The sequence below is a fragment of the Uranotaenia lowii genome, chromosome 1, assembly GCF_029784155.1.
Source record: "Uranotaenia lowii strain MFRU-FL chromosome 1, ASM2978415v1, whole genome shotgun sequence".
Lineage (NCBI taxonomy): Eukaryota > Metazoa > Arthropoda > Insecta > Diptera > Culicidae > Uranotaenia > Uranotaenia lowii.
In genome coordinates, this window is record NC_073691.1 from 107,143,635 (window position 1) to 107,163,732 (window position 20,098).

The 20,098-nt window shown below is 40.1% G+C and overlaps 1 protein-coding gene and 1 long non-coding RNA gene across 2 annotated transcripts in view; both read left to right on the plus strand.

The window, feature by feature from the left end:
* LOC129755986 (putative inositol monophosphatase 3) overlaps positions 1-20,098 on the plus strand; it is a 190,549-nt gene that overhangs the window by 42,325 nt on the left and 128,126 nt on the right. The window lies entirely within an intron of this gene.
* LOC129756061 (uncharacterized) lies at positions 11,482-13,306 on the plus strand. The gene is made up of 3 exons (XR_008739385.1): positions 11,482-12,836; positions 12,902-12,970; positions 13,034-13,306. It is a non-coding gene; the product is annotated as an uncharacterized LOC129756061 (long non-coding RNA).

The window sequence follows — 20,098 nt, forward strand, 5'->3', positions numbered from 1 at the left end:
CTGAAAATGGAGAAGGAGCCTTCTTGATGTCCGCAACAAGCGAAGCGCAGACATTGCATCTGACCATCACCTCGTCCTTGGCGAGATACGACTGAGAGTTGCGCTTGTCCAACGGCGCGAGGAGAAAGTCGGGTGTCGATACGACGTCCGCCGGTTGCAGAATCCAGAGGTGAAAAGGGCATACGTTGAACAGCTAGAATCCCGAGCCTTGGAGTGAATGGATGTCGGATGAAACTGGAGGATGGTCGATGATCGGAGAAAGGCGAAAGACGGAATTGAGCAGGCATGTACCGGGTCAGCCAAAGCAGCCGCCCGCTTACGATATGCGGAGCTGAAAAAGGCAGTTAAACGAGCTTGTAGACGAGACAAGAGAGCCTGGACAAACTCCCTAGCCGAAGAGGTGGAAAGAGCCGCCGCCAATGGAGATATCCGATTACTTTATGACATTTCTCGCCGCCTCAGTGGTGCTAGGACTAATGCAAGAATGCCGCTGAAAGACCGAGCAGGTCAGTTATTGACCGATCGAACAGATCAGCTCAAACGATGGACTGAGCACTTCGAACAACTCTTCCGAGTCACGAATAGCGATGGCCAACAGAACCCGAAATCCAACAAAGCACCTGGGATCGATTGCATCCCTGCTGAAATGCTGAAAGCTGACTCGGCCCTGTCAGCACAAATGTTTCACCGTCTTTTCGCTGACATCTGGGATACTGCAACATTCCCGGCCGACTGGATGCAGGGTATCTTCGTAAAGGTCCCGAAGAAAGGAGACCTGACAGAGTGCGGTAACTAGCGAGGCACAACGTTGATCTGTACAACCATCAAAGTACTCTGACGGCAACAAGCTGGATTCCGATCCGGACGATCATGTGTGGACCACATCACAACGCTACGAATCATACTGGAACAAATCAACGAATTCTAGGACTCTCTTCTGCTGGTCTTTGTTGATTTCGAAAAAGCATTCGACCGACTTAACCATGAAAACATCTGGGCGGCTCTAAGGCGACGAGGGGTCCCAGAGAAACTAGTTCATCTCATCGAAGCACAATACGAGGCATTTTCGTGCAAGGTCTTGCAGGACAAGGACAAGGACGTATCTTATCACCGCTACTTTTTCTAATCGTAATGGATGAGATTCTGACTGGATCGATCGACTGTGCACCGAACCGAGGATTGCCGTGGAATCCTTGAACAATGGAGCAACTGAACGACCTTGACTTGGCTGACGATATTGTTTTGCTCGCCCAAACGCAACCGGATATGCAGAGCAAACTCGACGACCTCACCGAAAGTTCCAAGGCAGCAGGTCTCAAAGTCAATGTCGGAAAGACCAAGTCGATGGAGATCAACACAGGAAATCCCTCCAGTTTCATGGTAGCTGGGCAACAAGTTGAGAAAGTGGAGTGCTTCCAGTATCTTGGTAGCCAGATTACGCCTGATGGTGGTACCAGGAAAGACATCGAAACCCGGATCAGAAAGGCCCGATTTGCGTTTGCGAGTCTTCGAAACATCTGGCGGTCACGCCAGATCTCTCTACGAACAAAGATCCGAATCTTCAACTCAAACGTCAAATCCGTATTGCTGTACGGGTGCGAAACTTGGTGCACATATGCGGTGACGACGCGAAAACTGCAAGTATTTGTAAACCACTGCCTGCGGAATATCATCCGCGCTTGGTGGCCTGGCAACTGGATCTCGAATGAGGAATTACACCGCCGGTGTCATCAAAGGGCGCTAGAAATCGAGATTCGGGAACGTAAGTGGAGATGGTTTGGGCACATGCTGCGAAAAGATGAAAACGAGATTTGCAGAGAGGCGCTAGATTGGAATCCAGAAGGTCATCGAAGAAGAGGCAGGCCCAGAAACTCGTGGCGGCGAAGCCTAGCCGCTGAAAACGTCGACGAGAATCTTGACTGGGACCAGGTGAAGACGCTGGCTCCGGATCGTCAACAGTGGAGGTCTTTTACCACGGCCCTATGCACAGGAGGATCGGCGCGGGATCATTAAGTAAGTAAGTAACTTTATTTCGTGTCGAGGTGCTGATGGAAGATAGAGGGCTGCTGCATTGTTTGACGGATGCCATAGAGGACGAGGAGTTTGCGAGGGATCTTCCAGAGGACTCCATCCAGGTGAAGGTCGAGAAGAAAAAAAAATTCAACGAGCGTCAGGCCCAAGACAGGAAATGCAAGAACCTGGTTATCCATCGTATTGGTGAAGACCAGTTGGACTACGTCAAGGATAAGCGAACCGCCAAGGACGCCTGGGACGCACTCTGTAATGCGTTAGAACGTGTCGGAATATCCGGTAAGCTTTATCTCCGGAAGCAATTTCAAGAACTGCGACTGCTGGAAGGAGAGGACGTCAAGGCATACCTTCTGAAGTTCGAGAAGGTTCTACGAGAGTTACGAGCGACTGGAGTGAATTTGGAAGAAGAAGATGTCGTTTGTCAGCTTTTGCTCTAACTTCCGAAATCCTACGAGGCTACCGAGCGATAACTGCCGCCTACAAAGTGTTGTCCTGAATCCTACTCCGCCGCCTAACGCCACAAGCAAACAGAATCATTGGGAGTATACAAGCCGGCTTCATGAAGGGACGATCTACGACGGACCAGATCTTTACACTATGGCGAATCCTCAAAAACTTCCGTAAACACCAAGTCCCTACGCACCACCTATTCAACGACTTCGAAGCCGCATACCGATCGACCGTGAGGAGCTATGGAAACTCATGAACGAGAACAGCTTCTCCGGGAAGCTCACCAGACTGATTGAGGCAACGATGGATGGAACGCAGTGCTGTGTGTGGATTTCGGGTGAATTGTCGAGTTCATTCAAATCGCGCAGGGGGCTTCGACAAGGCGGTGGTCTATCCTGCATGATGGCCAACGTGGCGCTAGAAAGTTTTATTCGACGAGCGGTGTGCGAAATGCGGGGCACACTTTTCAACAGATCCAGTCAACTTATCTTCTTTGCCGACGACATTGATGAAGTCGGCAGATCATTTGCGGCGGTGGAGATCTACCGAAAACTGAAACACAAGCAGGAAGGATTGGGTTAATGATCCGAGACCGACCTAGCCCGCTTGTCCAGTGAAAACAAGGCTACACAAGCTGGAGATAATCGTATTTTTCTATCTTGGCTCACTGGTGACGGACAATGACACCAGTCGTGAAATCTTGCGGCGAATGATCAGCGGAAGTCGTGCCTACTATGGACTCCACAAGCAACTGCGGTTGAATAGACTTAGCCCTTGCACAAAATGTAACCTGTACACAACGCTCATTAGTCCGGTTGTACTCTACGGACATGAGACGTGGATATTGCTCGAGTAGGACCTGCGAACACTTGGTGTATTCGAGCGACGAGTGTTGAGAACCATCTTTAACGGCCTGCAGGAGAACGGAGTGTGAAGACTAAGGATGAACCATGAGATCGCGCGACTCTACGGCGAACCCAGTATCCAGAAGGTGGTGAAGGACGGATGCGCTGGGCAGGTCATGTTGCGAGAATGCCGAACAATTGTCCTGCAAAAAAGGTGTTCGCTGCCAATCCGGTAGGAACGAGACGAGCGAGTGTGTAAGTGTTAGAGTAATGAGGTGCACTTGTAGATGCTGAAACAAACACAACATTTAATACAACATTAAAAAAATACTGGACCTCTTCTAGCGGACGTGGCCTTCTTGCAAAATCAGAACAAATTTGCTTCCGAATCACACTTATTCTTTGGTTTATCTCATGCTTTTGGTTTTGGTTTAAACTATACGGGCAGTTGGAAGTCGTTGTCCAAAACTTAATAATTGTCTTGAAAACCCCCAAGCAAATGTTATGCATATAATCGATGGACACGCTGTCTATGCAGTTCACTCCAACCTCAGCTAAGGGAGGTAGCCGATTTGACCTGTGGATTCTATCGTTCAATTCCCTGAACGAATCGTTGTTTCTCAACGGTGCCTGAAGGTTGGGATATACCACTCGATGCTCAATTTTCCTTCCTCGGCATATACATTTAGGGCATCCGTAAAATGCGTTATGAGAAACTATGTCCAAAACAAAGCTTTTTGCCGGGGCATCTAGTACTATTGCACCTAACGTCAGGGTAAAATGTTGATGTCCATGATCATACCCATTCAATAGCAGGTCTTTCAGTTCTAGAGTGAATTCACCCATAAACTCATGGATGTTCGGTGGTTTCCCTGGTCCGTGGAAAACCGCTACCGGTAAAACCGTGTGAAAACCATCGAACTTAACTAGAATTGGCCAAAATCCACTACGGGAGCTTCTTGAAATGGGTACACCATCTATACCAATGTTAATGATAAAATTTGGTTTTTGAACTGTTGTAATTTCATTTATTTTGATGAACAGATTGAGTAATGGCTTTAATCGGAAGGTGAAAAACCCGCCTTCTCCCATACGCCTGATAGGCGCATTTAATGTATGCCCTTGGCTTCTTAGGGTATTTATTCTATTTGGGAGAGATGGAAAATAGCTATTTTTAAACCAAGCCAGAAGATTGTCCATTGCTGTAGCGGAGACACTAAACTCCGCTGCCCATTGGGTGAGTTTTCTAGCTACGTCATGCACTTCCACACCTTCATCAGAACATTCTGATTCAGAGCTAGAAATTTCATTTTCATTTTCTTGATTTTCTTGAATGATTCTATCGATTATCTGTGTATCCTCTGAGTTAACTTCAGGACCACGAGGCTCGTTTCCATAGCCATCAAAATCTGTATCAATAGATTCCGTGTCCCAGTTTTCTGAATCCAGGAGTAAATTTGGAACGCTCGGTTGTACCGACTCTTCGGATTCAGAATTACTTAACGCACGAACCCATCGCTGGAGTTCGGAGTTTGCGTTTCTGAATTGAGTACGTCGAGCCAGCTTAAAAAATCAAAAATTAAATAACATTGGTGTGTGTTCAAGTACCTATTACTTATTGGAGTTTAAATAAAATATTAAAAAAATAAAAAGGTCATTTGTCTGCGACCCTACACATTCAAATGTTAAGCAGAAGTTAAGAAAGAATAAAACATGGAAGTATTTTGGCTTTCGGAGAAGTTTAAAATTTACTGCATAGCCAAAAGCAATTTCTCCGATTTTTTATTTTCGAAACAATGTTGGCAACAAAATTTTTATTCTAGTTTTTCAAAATTTTTTCAGTATTAAGAAAAAACATACCCAAAAGTCTTGTGCGAGTGATTCATATTCCTATATTTTTGTGCATTAGTTGTGTCTGGCCATCGACAACTTGTGTTTCAGTGAAAACACAAATGATTTTTTTTGCCACATGAATACACTGCCCCTACTCGCATAACAGTCCCATATGAATTTTCGTCATTTTCATCTAACCTGATAGTTCGTCATTTTGAACAAAGGGCTTCAATATAAAACAATAAAAAAAGAGATTTTGTTCTAGAAATTTTGAGAAAAATATCAACTCGTGGCTGTCCCATATGAAATATACCCGCATAACAGTCCCATATGTGAAATTCCACGGATTTAGTTACTTTTCAATGTTTCCTTCGGCGAATCTTTGATTTATTGCTCTGAATCATTTAATAAAGATTCAATTCCTTTGATGTCGAATTATGCACACTGAATAGTTTTCGAAGGCAAACCAGTAAGAAGGAAGGAATTTCTTCCTCAGCGAAAAACTATCAGATGCACATATTCTGTGTGGGACTGTTATGCGAGTAGATTTGAAAAAGGTCTCAAATATGCTCGCATAACAGTCCCATAACGAATAAAAATTGTGCTCCCGACCTTATCAATGTCCCAATTTCAAAAAATTTAGGTCTTACAGTTTATTATGCCAACCTAGAACACCTTCCATCAAACGATTTTCGTTTATAATGAACGTTGAGGTCACAATTCAAAAATATATTCCAAAACAGAAAAAGCTGATTTTCTCGCTTGCTTGTTTTTGCATATGGGACTGTTATGAAAGTAGGCGCAGTACATTCAAAATCAAATTTTTCCACTTATCTTAGTGGAAAGTGGTTCCGCTTAAGTGCTTATCCATCAGCTGTTTTTGTAAAAAGATCAACTTTTCAAAGATATCCAATTTTTTATCGTAAACAGTATATTGACGTCGATATTTGTCATCCGCCGGAACTCCTTCCGAGTAATGGTACAGAGAAGCACAATTATACATTCTAAAATGTGCCAATCCGGCGGGAAACATTACCTACTTTTTCTACTCTTGATCTTGTTTAACCAGGCGACATGCCTCAATCTTTCGTGGACCCACCAGCTGGACGTATTTCTGTAGATGAAGGTCTACAAAACAAAAATTGAAACGATTAAATAATTTTAGAATGAATCATCAAAAAAGAAAAATTACCATTGAGGATGTTTTTTTATCCGGCTTGTCTAATACCGGGGTCACCTGGAAAGCATCTTTCAGCTGAGTCACTTGGTTTGTCCATCGAAAACACCACCAGAGTTGGTCATCATTGTAACCAACGGATACTCCCCGTGTATCTGCCAACGAGCTGGACAATCGAATGGCCCAGCGGGAGCCATTCGGAACTGCATCATTTTTGTGGAACTTGACTCATGTGAACACTATAAAGCTCGATGACCGAAACCGCGTTCCGAAATCGCAACCGCAAAATGAAAACATTATAAAAACACTCAAACTAAGCGCATGGTAAAATTACTAAATCTGAGCGTAAAATTAACAATTCACGCACCCATATTTTTAAGTGAAGAATGCTTTACGTTCATCAACTTACCATGAGGATGTTAGTTTAAGAATAACAATGATGAAATTATCATGATTATAGTATTACCGACAATACGAAGGACGATGTACCAAAGTTATCATGCGCATAGTAATTGCAAGAACACAAATCGTACAATGTCAAAATATCATACGCATGGTAATTTAGACAAGCGGAAATTACTATGAGCTGTCAAAGTTCGCATAGTAAAACTACTATATCGTAGTATTATCGCCCAGATTTCTGGTATAAAACACTAAATCATGGTTGAAAATACTAAATGATGGATATAGTAAAATTATCATGAAGCTGTATTTGAAAACCCCATGCAATTTTTTCCGTGTACACACTTAATCTTTTCTCCTGTGATCGGAACGATTTCGTCCTGTATTTTCAACAGCTGAAATTACAGGACGACTTCAGGACAGAAAAATCGCTCAGGAAAACAACTGTCAAACTCGCCTGTAGGATCGAAACGGTTTTCTCCTGTAATTTGCAGGAGATTTGAAATGTTCCTACGGGCTCGAAACGTGTTCCTCCTGTGGTTTGTAGTGAAATTAGCTTTCGTTTTCCCCTGGTTCTAAATTTTTAAGTTTTCCCATAAAAAACAAAAAAACACAATGATTGTTTAAAGTATATTCATTTATTTCTTACATTTTACAATTTTTTTTTCATTTATCTTATTTTTCACTATAATACAGACAAGACTGTCAATCTGAAAAACAAATAGAAAAGATTTCTATTACTTTTAGTAAAACGCCGCCTGACATCGAAACTTACCGATGCGCCGTTAGAATCTTATCCTAATCCGGTCCATGCCAGCAAACGCGTTGAAAAATCTTGCACCCGAATATGCCGACCCAACCATGCAGTCAACGAAAATTTTCACTATGAGTTCACTATTTCTGATTAACAGCAACGAACAGGTACCGCAAGGAAAAATGGCAAACTGAACTCTTTCGCGGGTTTTTATTTTCTGCACTGGTGAGAAAGAAACAGAAATCCGGTTGTTTTTTTTTAAACAGGATAGAAAGAGATGGGAGATTTGACAAGAAATGTGTCTACAGCGATTCAGGAGAACACTGTCCTGAGTTCACGGGGTTGGTTAGAGTTCCTGTGCTCTCGTAGCAATTTTGTCTCGGATTTCAGAAGAGATGAGACGTCCCGCGATTCGGGTGAGTTCTCATTCGAACTTCGTTTAAATTGAGCAGTGTTCCTGTGATACGGAGAATCATGGTCCCGAGCGGGATAAATGCAATCTTAGTGTGTACGATTCGTGTTGCGGACCGGACTAGAGGATTATGTCTAGCTTTGGGTAAACCTAGAAACACGGCCGTTCTGGAGCTTTGAGTACACCTAGAAAAACGGGTTTTCCTAGAAACTTGGATCAAAACTACAAAGACTACTGTTCACACTATGCGTTCGAAATAGAATGATGTATATTAACATAAAACTTAAGCTTTGAGTGTCGATACCAAAAAATAGTAGTTATTGGGATACAACATTTGCTCAGTACATTTTTGAGTAAATATCTTACCGCGGAAATGTTCCATTCCGCTAAAACGAAAACCCGCGAAAATAACACCTTAGACGCTGTACTGTATCGATTTGATATTGCTGGCAGCAACCCGCATACTAAAAAACTATATCTCAAACAGTTTATACGATTCATCTACAGCTTCAGAAAAAGTGATTTTCAGTGTAAACGTAGCTGTTTTATTAAACTTTACTTCGACGAAAAATTTGAACGATAAAAATGAAACATGAACCTTTCTGTGAAAAAGTGATGGTATCTGTAAAGGTGATAGAATGGTATGAACGATTTTCATCAATTTTTCTGTAATCGTAAAATTGAACTCGAACCGTTACCCAGAGCGTTCATGTCTTATGTCAAATTCACGTCAAAAATTATCGAAACGTGGATCAGAGATGCCAGACGATTTCGAAAATTAAAATTGTACATATTCATGCATCTTTCAATTTTTTTTCATATTCCAGATATTTTATTAAAGTTTGTAGAAGTGAACAATAATGCTTTCACAAATCATTTGGATAGGAATCAGCATTTACGTAAGAATCAAAGGCGAATGAAATAAGAACAGGCAGAAAACTCAAGCATTTGTATAATTGTAAACATGAAGTTTCGTTTAATTTGCTAAGACATATTTATTGTGTTACAGATTTTTTTCCTTTTTAGTCACCATACAGAGTTTAAACGGAAAGGGCGATCACAAATTAGACATTTTAGCAGTAGAATTGTATCAAACAGCTTACTTTTTCTGGAAGAGATATTCTTAATTCGGTTTGGATCCGAAGTTGAATTCGGATTATTGATGATTTTTGTTGTTTATGTTGCTGTTCCCGCCAGTAATCTTTTTTTAAAGAGATGTTGCGATAATCGATACAAAGTGTGAATCAGCAAAGAGCAAACAGGTGGCATACCGCATAACACCATCGATTTGTGTTAGCGTTTGCATGGAGTATGGAGCCCTTAAGGTTTTTCTCGATTCTATATAGCTGCTATAACTTTGATTTCTATTGCACGAAATTGCAAGATTAAATTAATGGCAAATGAAAGTTTTAATAATATTTTTAAATAACAACATAATCACCTAAAATATTGAAAAAGAACTTTTGCATTTCAATATCTTCACAAATATTGATAAAACATTGAATCTGGCACCACTGACGCTCACGGTCCTCGTTTGTTTTGGTGCGCCGAACGGATTTTTTTTTGCAGCCGAAAATTATTTCTATTTTCGGCTGGAGCAGGTGCAACCGGCAAAGCCAGGGCATTCTAATTCTAGAGAATGCATAAACCCGGTAGTAACAGGTATGTACAAATAGAAATCTTAAAAAAAAAACCAAACCTAATGACCCCGTTTCTCATATTTTAGGTTGTGCACCCGGGACCTCAACCTTTTTGGTTCACACAATGGAAGCGTTTCAGCTACATATGATCGGCTTTTCGGTCTTGGTAGAATTAGTTGGCCCATCATTATAGCGAATTCGTCGAAGCAGACGAAAATCCTTACGGACCACACAGGGACATAGTTGGTGCTGGCTCCGGAACCATGTACAGGACGTGCTGATCAAAATGTTCGACAGGAGGAAGCAGAATAAAAATGACCCATTGGGATAAAATTTAGGGTAATATTCGTTATATTAATTAAGTAATTTAATAAAAATAGTGAAAATGAACGCATTTCTTATTCTTATCCGAATTATTTCCAATAAACATGAAGAACATTTTGCGTTTGTGTGCGTGCTCTTTTCACGAATGGTTTCTCAAACAGTCAGCATAAAGTTGGAAAACGTAAAGTAAAATTGTTACTTGACGTATCTGCGTAAAGGTTTAGATATGAGAGCTCTTCAAATAACTATAATTACTACAGTTCGTTAATCTGAATACGTTTTATACAATTGGTTCTTCAACCTTAAACGAACTGCTTATTGAACGGTTCTCCCATACAAATGTTTTAACCGTTTTTAACAATTACATAACCTAACGACATATTAAAAATGCTGTGAATTTGGATTTAACGGTTCAGCCAATTAATCTCACGGTTTAAATAATCGTTTACTAAACGTTTTTTTACGCTTTATCAAATCGTCGTTTGACTTTTATAGAAATCGTTTGGTTACAATTCTCATTTATGCGGGAATTTGTATAGTTGCGGCCAAGGTTACCATGACATCGAGCATACTGTTTGCTCGTATGAGGTCCACCTTGTCGCTAGAACGAGTTTCATAAACTCCCTTCGGGCCCTAGAAAAATCACCTAACGTTCCAGTAAGAGGCGTGCTAGCTATGCTAGACTTGGACAACATGATCGAAATGTACAACTTTTCTACAAATTATTGATTTCCGTCTATAATCCTTTTTTATTTTCTCGTATTTCCCTTTCTATCTTCTTTTTCTTTTAGAAAAGTGCTAGACTTAGATAATTTATGTAAAAACAAAAAACGAGAAGTTGTGAAATAATATTCACTCTTGTCAACCCACACTGCGGGGCAAGTGCAAACGACACTACCGGGGTAAGTGCAAACGCACCTTGAAGCCATGTAAAATTAGCCATTTCAGAAAATTCATCACAAAAATGGTTCAGCATTATCTATATTAGAATGGTCAGAAGGGGTATCCAAAGTGTTGTATCTGAAGCAGTTTTTCAAAATTCCGTAATGCCTTGGTAAATGAAGGTGTTTTGCTTAAAACAACAGTCAGCAAAAATGGTGAACCGTCAAAAAAAGTACTTAATATTGCAGGAAAACAGCAAAAACATTAATAAAATTTTATGAAACATACCGGAACATATATTAAATTCATTTTAGACCCGATACACTGACGCATCTGTGAATTGGTTTGGAAAAAGGATTGCGTTTGCACTTGCCCCCATAAACGGGGCAAGTGCAAACTTATAAATTTTGTCACAGAAGTACCGTTGCTTTTTACCAGCATTTTTTAATTTTTCACTTTCAACGGGAATTTCTTGAGAACAATTTTAGTGATGCAACGAACGATAGTTGATAATTTTTGAACACATACATATTTTTCTAGGACATGTGAAATTTGAACTATTGTGAAATCCGTTTGCACTTGCCCCGGTGTACCTTATTAAAAAAAAATTTTTGAAAGCGTGTGATTTTTACACCATGATGTAATATCAAATCAAGACATAAATTTATGTTGAAGCGCTAATCCAGTAATTTGCACCCCTTCTGCTGTGAATTCAAATTATTAAATTTTTGCTGTGTAAATAAGTGTTCGAAAGATATCGTGACCTAACGATAGAATGTGTCAGGAATGAAATTCTTTAGATATATGTTATTTTGAAACCTACCTTGAAGCAGTTCTAATTGAAGAATGAGTTGTTAGAAAAATGAATCAACCAGTACCGAAACGTGACCTACAGGAAGTTTACCTGGAAAGAGAACGAAAAATGTTAGCTGTTATAAGGCCCAAAAACTTAGGAAAATGATTCGAATCACTTGCACAGGTCTTGCGGGTACGGATCCAGTAATACTGAACATCCGATGTAGCCTTTAACATATTTTTTTTATTAACTAGAGAAAAACATTTAATTCGAAACAAAATAGAGAAAAATTTCTATAACTGAACAGCATAAGTTGCCCCGACTGCGATGCGGACTGAAGATGTACGATTGCGGAGTACGAGAGGGATGCGACTGCTGTCAGAAGGCGTCCATCTTCAGCTGTTGATTGGTAGTCGAATTCTTGGACTGACAAACACAACTTCTGGTTGACTGACAGTCGAAATAAAATTAAGAGCAACCTTCCGTGTCTAGAACGTCTGGAAGGGAAGCTCAGTTTTTCTTCGGGAGCTTTTGGAGTCTGATTATCCCGTACTGAACCAAACCTGGCAATAAAATTTAAAGGGTCAATCCAGTATATTTTAAAGTTCAGTGTGTAATAGGAGCTACTGATAAATTCAGTACAAATTATAAGAAATTTCAATGAATCTCAGCAGCTTGTTAAAGCCAGTATCAAATAAAAGAATTTCCTATAAATCCTAGCAGTTTTATGTTAATATACATATTAAAAGATAGTTATTCATCCATTCGGTGGTCTTGAGGTTCGTTATTTTTCAGTTTTAGTGTTACTTAATTGGTAAGTTATAAGTTTTGAAGTACAAAAATGAATATAATGTTTTGAATTTTATGTTTTAGGAAGAGATACTTCTTCTGTTGGACAGAAACATCAACAATGTTGTCATCATACGTGGACACCCTGCTCTGTTGAAGAATCCACTGGCCTTTCTAAAGCACTGGGTTGGAAAAATCCGTTTAACATGAAGAACAGTAGATTTCTTAGGATGGAACTACGATTTACTAACGATAAGTTTTTAAATACAAACTTGTGCCTTTTTGTATAAAAGAATATTACGATTTCAGGCATCCAATCAATCGTCAAATGTGCTTTCGATTTACAAGGAAAAACGCTATATGGTGCTGGATACAATTCCTCAGGGTTCACCGGAATGGTGCTTTCTATGCCCGAAAAAAAAGTGCAGCCTGGTTATTATTTTTCAGAGAAAAAGATTCTTCCGAGGAGCGGTCTCCAAAGTTTTGTCGAGCAATCAGAAGGTATTGTTTGAGTTTGAGGATTTTCAAAAAAGTTATACATTTGATTGATTGCATTCCTTCTTCAGTTTTCAGCCCAAACGAGTATCAGAACTTCCGCCGCTTGAATCGGAATCAGATTCTGACGATGATAATAAGTAACTAAGAGAGGCATCTCGTCTCAGAAGAAATAGACAATAATATTATTTCCATAATTCCAGCTAGAATTCTGCAATTTTGAACGATTCCTTTTTACTGACCTCATCGAAAACTATTGAAGAAGTCAGCAGCTAGTCAATGCACAGAAATCGATAACGACGACCAAACCCACGAAAGGTAAAGAGAACGAAGCTGAATGACCAGCTTGGAAAAAAAAACTCGATGACGCCGGCACCAGAAAAGCGATTACCATCGGAACCGCGAGCTCCAAAATCGAACGAAGTAGCTGGAAACAGTAAAGAATCTCCCCCAACGGTGATTCCGGAATCCAATATGGCCGAACACGTTTTTATTTTCTTCAATAAAAACTTACCTGATCAGTGATCACCGATTTCGGATGCCTTTCGAAATTTATCTGAAATAAAAAGAAAAAGATGTGTTATTATAAGGCGCATGTTTAAAAAAAAGAATTATACAATAAATAAAATTGTAAACTGAACTTTTTCTTACCTTTTTCCGGGAGCGACACTTTCTGCTGCTACTGCTGCTGCTTCTTGATTCAATTTAAGATGGCCGATGAAGCGAGCACATGCCAAACGTACAGAGGCTTCACTCACACTTAAAAATAAAAGTGAACCAGATGAACATTTATTTGTTAAACACAAGTTTGGTTCATCTTGCGTGTATTATACAAATGAACATCACAAATACAGAAACATTACTGGATTGACAGATACACTTTGAAGATTTAAAACACAAATTTTGTCAAATAACGGTACTTTACGCTGTGAATAATTCGTTCTACAATTTATGGCAGAGTCTGGGATTTGGTCCTCTACGAAACCTGATAACCATTCTTGAGGAGAAGGAAATTTGACTTTAAACCCCATGTAGGGAAAACTACTCGAGAGTGTTAAATCGTTTGGCGCTAGATTAAACTTGTTTAATCTAACTAATTCAGGCCACACATTTGTATGACTCGATGATCTTTCGATATTTCCTGACAGCCAGAAACCAACTGCCTGTAGACGAAAAGCACATGAGAAGGCTTCCTGTTTTAGGAACAAGTGTAGAGGTTTGATAGAAAACAGAGCCTCTAGTGCTGCAGTAGGAGTTGTAGTGAACGATCCGGACATCCCCAAAAGACACATTCTTTGAAGGTGATTTAGTTTAGTCCGAACTGTTGCAACTTCTCCTTTCTGCCACCACACTAGACACCCATAGGCCAGAATTGGTCTTACTATTGTGGAATAAATCCAGTGAATATGTTTAGGTTTGAGTCCCCAGTTTTTTCCGATTGCACGTCGGCATTGTCCGAAGGCCATGCATGCTTTTTTGATTCTGAATTCGATGTGATCAGACCAGTTTAATTTGGAGTCAAGAATGACACCCAAATATTTAACTTGTTTAGACACGGTGATTTCGGAACCATAAAACAGCAGAGGGCGCACCCCGCGGGTGATACGTTTTTTAGTAAATAAAACAATGTAAGTTTTTAGAGGATTAACTGAAAGTTCTACATGAGAACACCATCGTTCAACAGAGCGCAGAGCTTGTTGCATTATATCAAATAATGTGCTTATGCACAAACCTCTTACCAGCAGAAGATAATCATCTGCGAATCCATAGGTTGGTATTCCACGGTCATTGAGTTTTCTCAACAAACCGTCTGCAACTAGGTTCCACAAAAGAGGTGATAGTACACCTCACTGTGGGCAACCACGTGTGCTAACTTTTGTTATTGAAGCCTGTCTTAAAGACGAATGAAGATTCCTGTTACTTAGCATTGCGCTAATCCAGTTAGTTATAACACTAGGCACTCCATGAAGTAGTGCCGCATCCATTATTGATGTAAACGAGACATTATCAAATGCTCCTTCTATGTCTAGAAATGCTCCTAGACATGATTCTTTCTGTGAAAAACTATTTTCAATATTGTGTACTACGTTGTGCAGAAGAGTTAATGTTGATTTTCCTGTTTGGTATGCATGTTGTGTCGCATTAAGCGGATGTTGGACAAGGCATTCTTGCCTGATATGATGATCAATTAAACGTTCAAGTGCTTTTAATAGAAATGAACTTAGACTAATAGGACGAAAGCTTTTGGCTTCGTCGTATGATGATCGTCCCCCTTTAGGGATGAATTTCACGGCTATCTGCCGCCAAAGTTTAGGAATATATCCATGAGCAAAACTGCTTATCATTATTTTCCTCAATATGTGTTTGAAATGATCGAAACCTTTTTGAAGCAAAACTGGAAATAAACCGTCACTTCCAGGAGATTTGTATTGAGCAAAACCATCGATTGCCCATTTGATCGATTCTGTAGTAACTATTTTCCGAGCAAAATGCAAGGAATCTAGACTTCCAGAAAAGAACTCAGGCTCTATCGATGAATCTTGATCAACACATCCTGGAAAGTGAGTATTGAATAGACAACTTAATGTTTCTTCGTCGTTTGATGTATAATCACCACTAGGGGTTTTAAGGTATGAAACCTGATAATCTTTTGATTTGGCTAAGACTTTATTTAACCTACTTGCTTCGTGCAAGCTTGAAATGTTTGTGCAGTAGTTCTGCCAACTTGAGCGTTCGGCAGCTCTTGTTGCTTTCCGGTAAGCTCTGCGAGCCAACTTGAAGGCATCAAAACCTTCCGTGCGCCTTCGGTTCCAAGAGCGTCTGCAGTTTTTTCGTAATTTACTGAGATTTGAGTTCCACCATGGTGTACTGTTTTTGTTGAATTTCAACGTTCGTACGGGACACGCTTCTTCATAAGAATTTAAAATAATTTCGGTGGTTTTTGCAACCACTTCATCCAACTCAGAAGGAGTAGTAATTTCAGGTGTATATCCATGAAATTTAATAGCAATATGCTCCAAATAAAGGTCCCAATTAGTTGTTCTTGGGTTTCTGAATGTAATTGTTTCTAAAAACTCACCTGAGTGTTCAAAATAGATAAACCTGTGGTCAGAAATCGATTCTTCGTTAGGCACATGCCAATTTGAAATTTCCTGAGAAATTGTTCTAGAACAAAGTGTGATGTCAATCACCTCTTCTCTGTCACACCTAACAAAAGTTGGTTTATTTCCTACATTTAGAACTTCTAAATCAGTGCTGCTTAAATATTCCATTAAATTTGAGCCTCTCAGATTGATATCTGAGCTACCCCATACAAAATGATGAGCATTGGCATCACAGCCTATTACAAGAGGTGTATTTTGTGATTCACAGAATGAAATGACATTTTTTAAATCATCCGTAGGGGATGATTGTTCATATGGTAAGTATGCTGAACAGTAGACGTATTTTCTATCAGGCAGCGAAACCTGAACGACGCAAATATCTCTTGTTGTTAGATTGGGTATAAGTGTTGCATTTAAAGAATTGTTTATCAATATACATGCACGAGGCATTATTCGGGCATTAGTCATTCCAATTACACTGAACACAGTAAAGTTTGGTTTGAGCAAATTCCCTAAGTAAAAAGTTCCATTTCGGAAATAGGGTTCTTGCACCAAGGCGATTGATGCAGTTCCATTAAGGATTAAACGACATAAGTTAAGTGTAGCGGTTCTTTTGTGCTGCAGATTTATCTGTGCAACCTTAATAGAAAGCATTTCTATCAAAGAATTCCACACATATTTCCATCACACACAAGAACCCCTGCACCTTCATATCGACGCATGAAGCGGGGTATCCCATACAGGATGAAAATTTAAAAATCGTGTGTATAATCTGAATCCCACGAGTTGCCAGGAAAAATACGGCCCTTTTCACCAGTGCCTGGCTATAGTGCAGACCTTAACAACGTTCTGCTTAAGGTAGGATTATTATACACCCTCCTACCCCCACTTTGGGGCCCACAGGCACAGAACCACCCTGAAGCGGGTGTTTACAAAATTTAGGAGAATTCAACTCGTGCATGCGCATTAATAGCAATAAGCACAATTGGTGAATCCTCCCTGAAGAAAAACTTGGCTTAGAACTTCAAAATCCCAAGCCAAGTTTCCCCCCCTCCCAATGTGATAGTCGCATTTGAAGAATGACTAACGCATATGGGAAGTACTGGATAAGTCGCCTTTTACGACGTGGACCAGTATCCCAGTGGTAGTATTCTATAAGCCGCCACCACACAGCATAACCATGATAGACCGGCAACCTAGCAATCTGACATGTGGTTGTCAGAGCAATCTGTCAATTGGATTTTTTTTTCGGCGCGTAGAAGTTTCTTGACATTCTCTTAGAAGCTGAATAGCGTTCTCTACAGCCACCTATACGAACTTGAAAGTAGCTTTAAGAACTTAAATTTTGGGCTGATTAGCATTCTCTTCAGACACAAACGAGAGATGATTAAGCTTCTATGGAACCTTTTTAAGGGAATTCTGGTTGCTTGGGCGGTGCTCTTTCCGAGTTATTTTTATTGTATGCTCGTCCCGAGCTGTTAACATTCAACTTATCATATGCTCGTCCCGAGCTTTCAACCAAGTTAACTCTTAGTGCTAAATACTTCCCGAGCTAAGAAAAATATTTCATTGCATATTTATCATTGTCGCTGTCCCAAGCTTAAATCATTGTTATTATCACTACTTTTTATTACCAATCTTACTACTGCTTGTCCCGAGCTAAATTCTAACTATTGCTCATCCTGAGCTAAAATTTTACTATCGCTCGTCCTGAGCTAAAATCTTTTAATATAGCTCGTTCCGAGCTTAAGTTACTATTATTATTGTTCGTCCCGAGCTAAACTCAACATTATTATTGCTCGTCTCGAGCAAATACCATTCATATAACTGCTCGTCCCGAGCTAAAATCATTCATATAGTTGCTCGTCCCGCGCTAAAAACTGTTACTCGGAGAAGCTCAGTGGGTGGGAATTTAAGGGATAGAAACAAACAGGAACTCAGGGTCGTTTATGCGTCACAGTACTTTCTTCGGAGGAACTCACCATAGGGAAAGCCACAAGCGCCGAGACAACCAAAGGCGTAGGCGGGTGAGTACCTCGCATGTCCCCAACCGGTGCAACTGAATATTTTTCAAAAGGGCAGAGTTGGTAATTCCCATAGGAGGCCGATCTGGAGGGAAGAGACAGGGTGGGCCTTTTCAGCCGCAAACGGAACACGAACAAAGTTGGTGTAAAAGAATTTAAATTACTCCACTATTGAGAAGCTTTTAGGGGTTCATTTTACAACATTATTTGGGGTTTATTAATAGCTATTTTCCCTAGCGACGTCACATGACATTGTTTTTATACTTGCGGTAAACATTGTGCACTGATAGGTTAGGATTTTCAGCTCTCGATGACCTCGATGTACGGCAGATGTAGATGATTCCAATCGGGAACGGCCGGGTAGGTTATTTCCGGCAAGATTATCATTGGCTCCTTACCGGCGTCCCGGAAGGGCCCACGACAAGCACCGAGATGTCAACGGCCTCGTCGTCCTTGTACCCATGAACAAACGGGTAATTTGATGAATTCGTGGATCGATCGGTATTTGGCGTTCCGATCTCCTCTTTCTGTCCGTTCTGGATTTGAGCCGCGTCGTGTGCTGTGCAACAAGCAAATAAACAAACAAAAAAAAGGCCCTCTTGGACCTTCCAAAGAGGTTATGATATCTGGTGACGTCATTCAATGCGCACGTGTTTTACAATATACATGTTTTTTATAGTTTTCAGTAAATTTACCTTTTTTTTTATGTCGTATTTGTACAGAATTGTTCTTTTCACTAAATGTTGAGTGAATTTTAACCGCTTTTAGCTATTTATATAAATACAAAAATTTTAACGTGTTTTCTTACAAATGTAACATTTTACAACTAACCGTACTACTTTTTATACATTTTTAACGAAACCGCACACTTTTAACGGTTTTAACTATTTTTTTGTTGATGCTTACAGGTAATTTTAGCTTATTTAACCTGTAAATAGTAAAAAGTAATTTTAAACACTCTTACACCACATTTCACAAAAAAACAACGTACTCTAGCAACGACGCGCACTTCCGACTTCTAAAACGGTCACGAACAGAAAGAACTTCCTCTGCGATGCCGATTTGTAAAAAAGACGTCGGCAAGATTTGAGAGAATTACAAGGTGCGTCGCTCTCCGGGTGGTGACACTTCCCCGTCACGCCAATGGATGACCGACGCCCATGGATAACCCAGAAAGAGAGTGACTGTGCGCGATGACAGATAGGTGGGATGTCTGCCGTTCTGTTTTCGAACGACTGTTGTAGCGTTCTCCATAAAGGACAGGGATTATTGGATTTTGTGACGGAGTCCACAATAAAAAAAGTAACCACGGTTACATTACCCCATCGTCCCTTTTCAAAATGAATGGTTACCCATTCATTTTGTCCCAAGAGAGATGAATGAACCCGTGTTTTTGTCTAAACTTCATTTTGATTAAGCAAAATAAAGAGTCAAACGATTGAACCATATTTATTCACATTTCGCATGTTTTCAAATCACCGTGTGATTGAAACAGCCCGTGATTTCAGTTCAGTGTTATTCGCTTTGAGCGACCAATATTGACAGTAACTCACGAGAAACGTCAATTCAGAAATAAATCTCAATGAAGAGGAATTCAAGAAGAAGAGTATCAAAACATTCAAGTGGTGAAAGTAGAAATTTTGAAAGCTTTCAAGTATCAAAACCTTATAGTGGCTGCTCGATTTTCAAAGGTAAGTCCTATTTTTCGCAGTATAAGTCCCCAATTAGCGCTAATTTGGCAGATTCTAGTTTAATGATTACGTTTTTCTATCTCTCTTTCGTTTCAGCTAAAACTGCAGTGGAGAAATACCCGGAAACAGTGGAATACTTTAGGAAACATCGTCAGGTAGGTTTCGGTTGTTTCGGTGATTTTGTTTGCTTTGTTCTTGCAGAACAGTTTCGCAACACATCCGAAATGGTTGCTGTGCAAAAGTCGAGGAAAATAATCTTGTTTCTGTGTCGTTTCAGCTCTTCGCATCACCAACTAGTACTGGCCGAGATGGAAGGAAATCAACATAGAACGAGCTAACCGGTGAGTTTATGTATCGTTTTAAATTAAGGGTAGTAACTTTTGGTGTTTTTTTTTTTGCTTTTTCTTTTTCTTAGGTACCAGGTTTCAAGTCGGCAGACGAGAAGACAC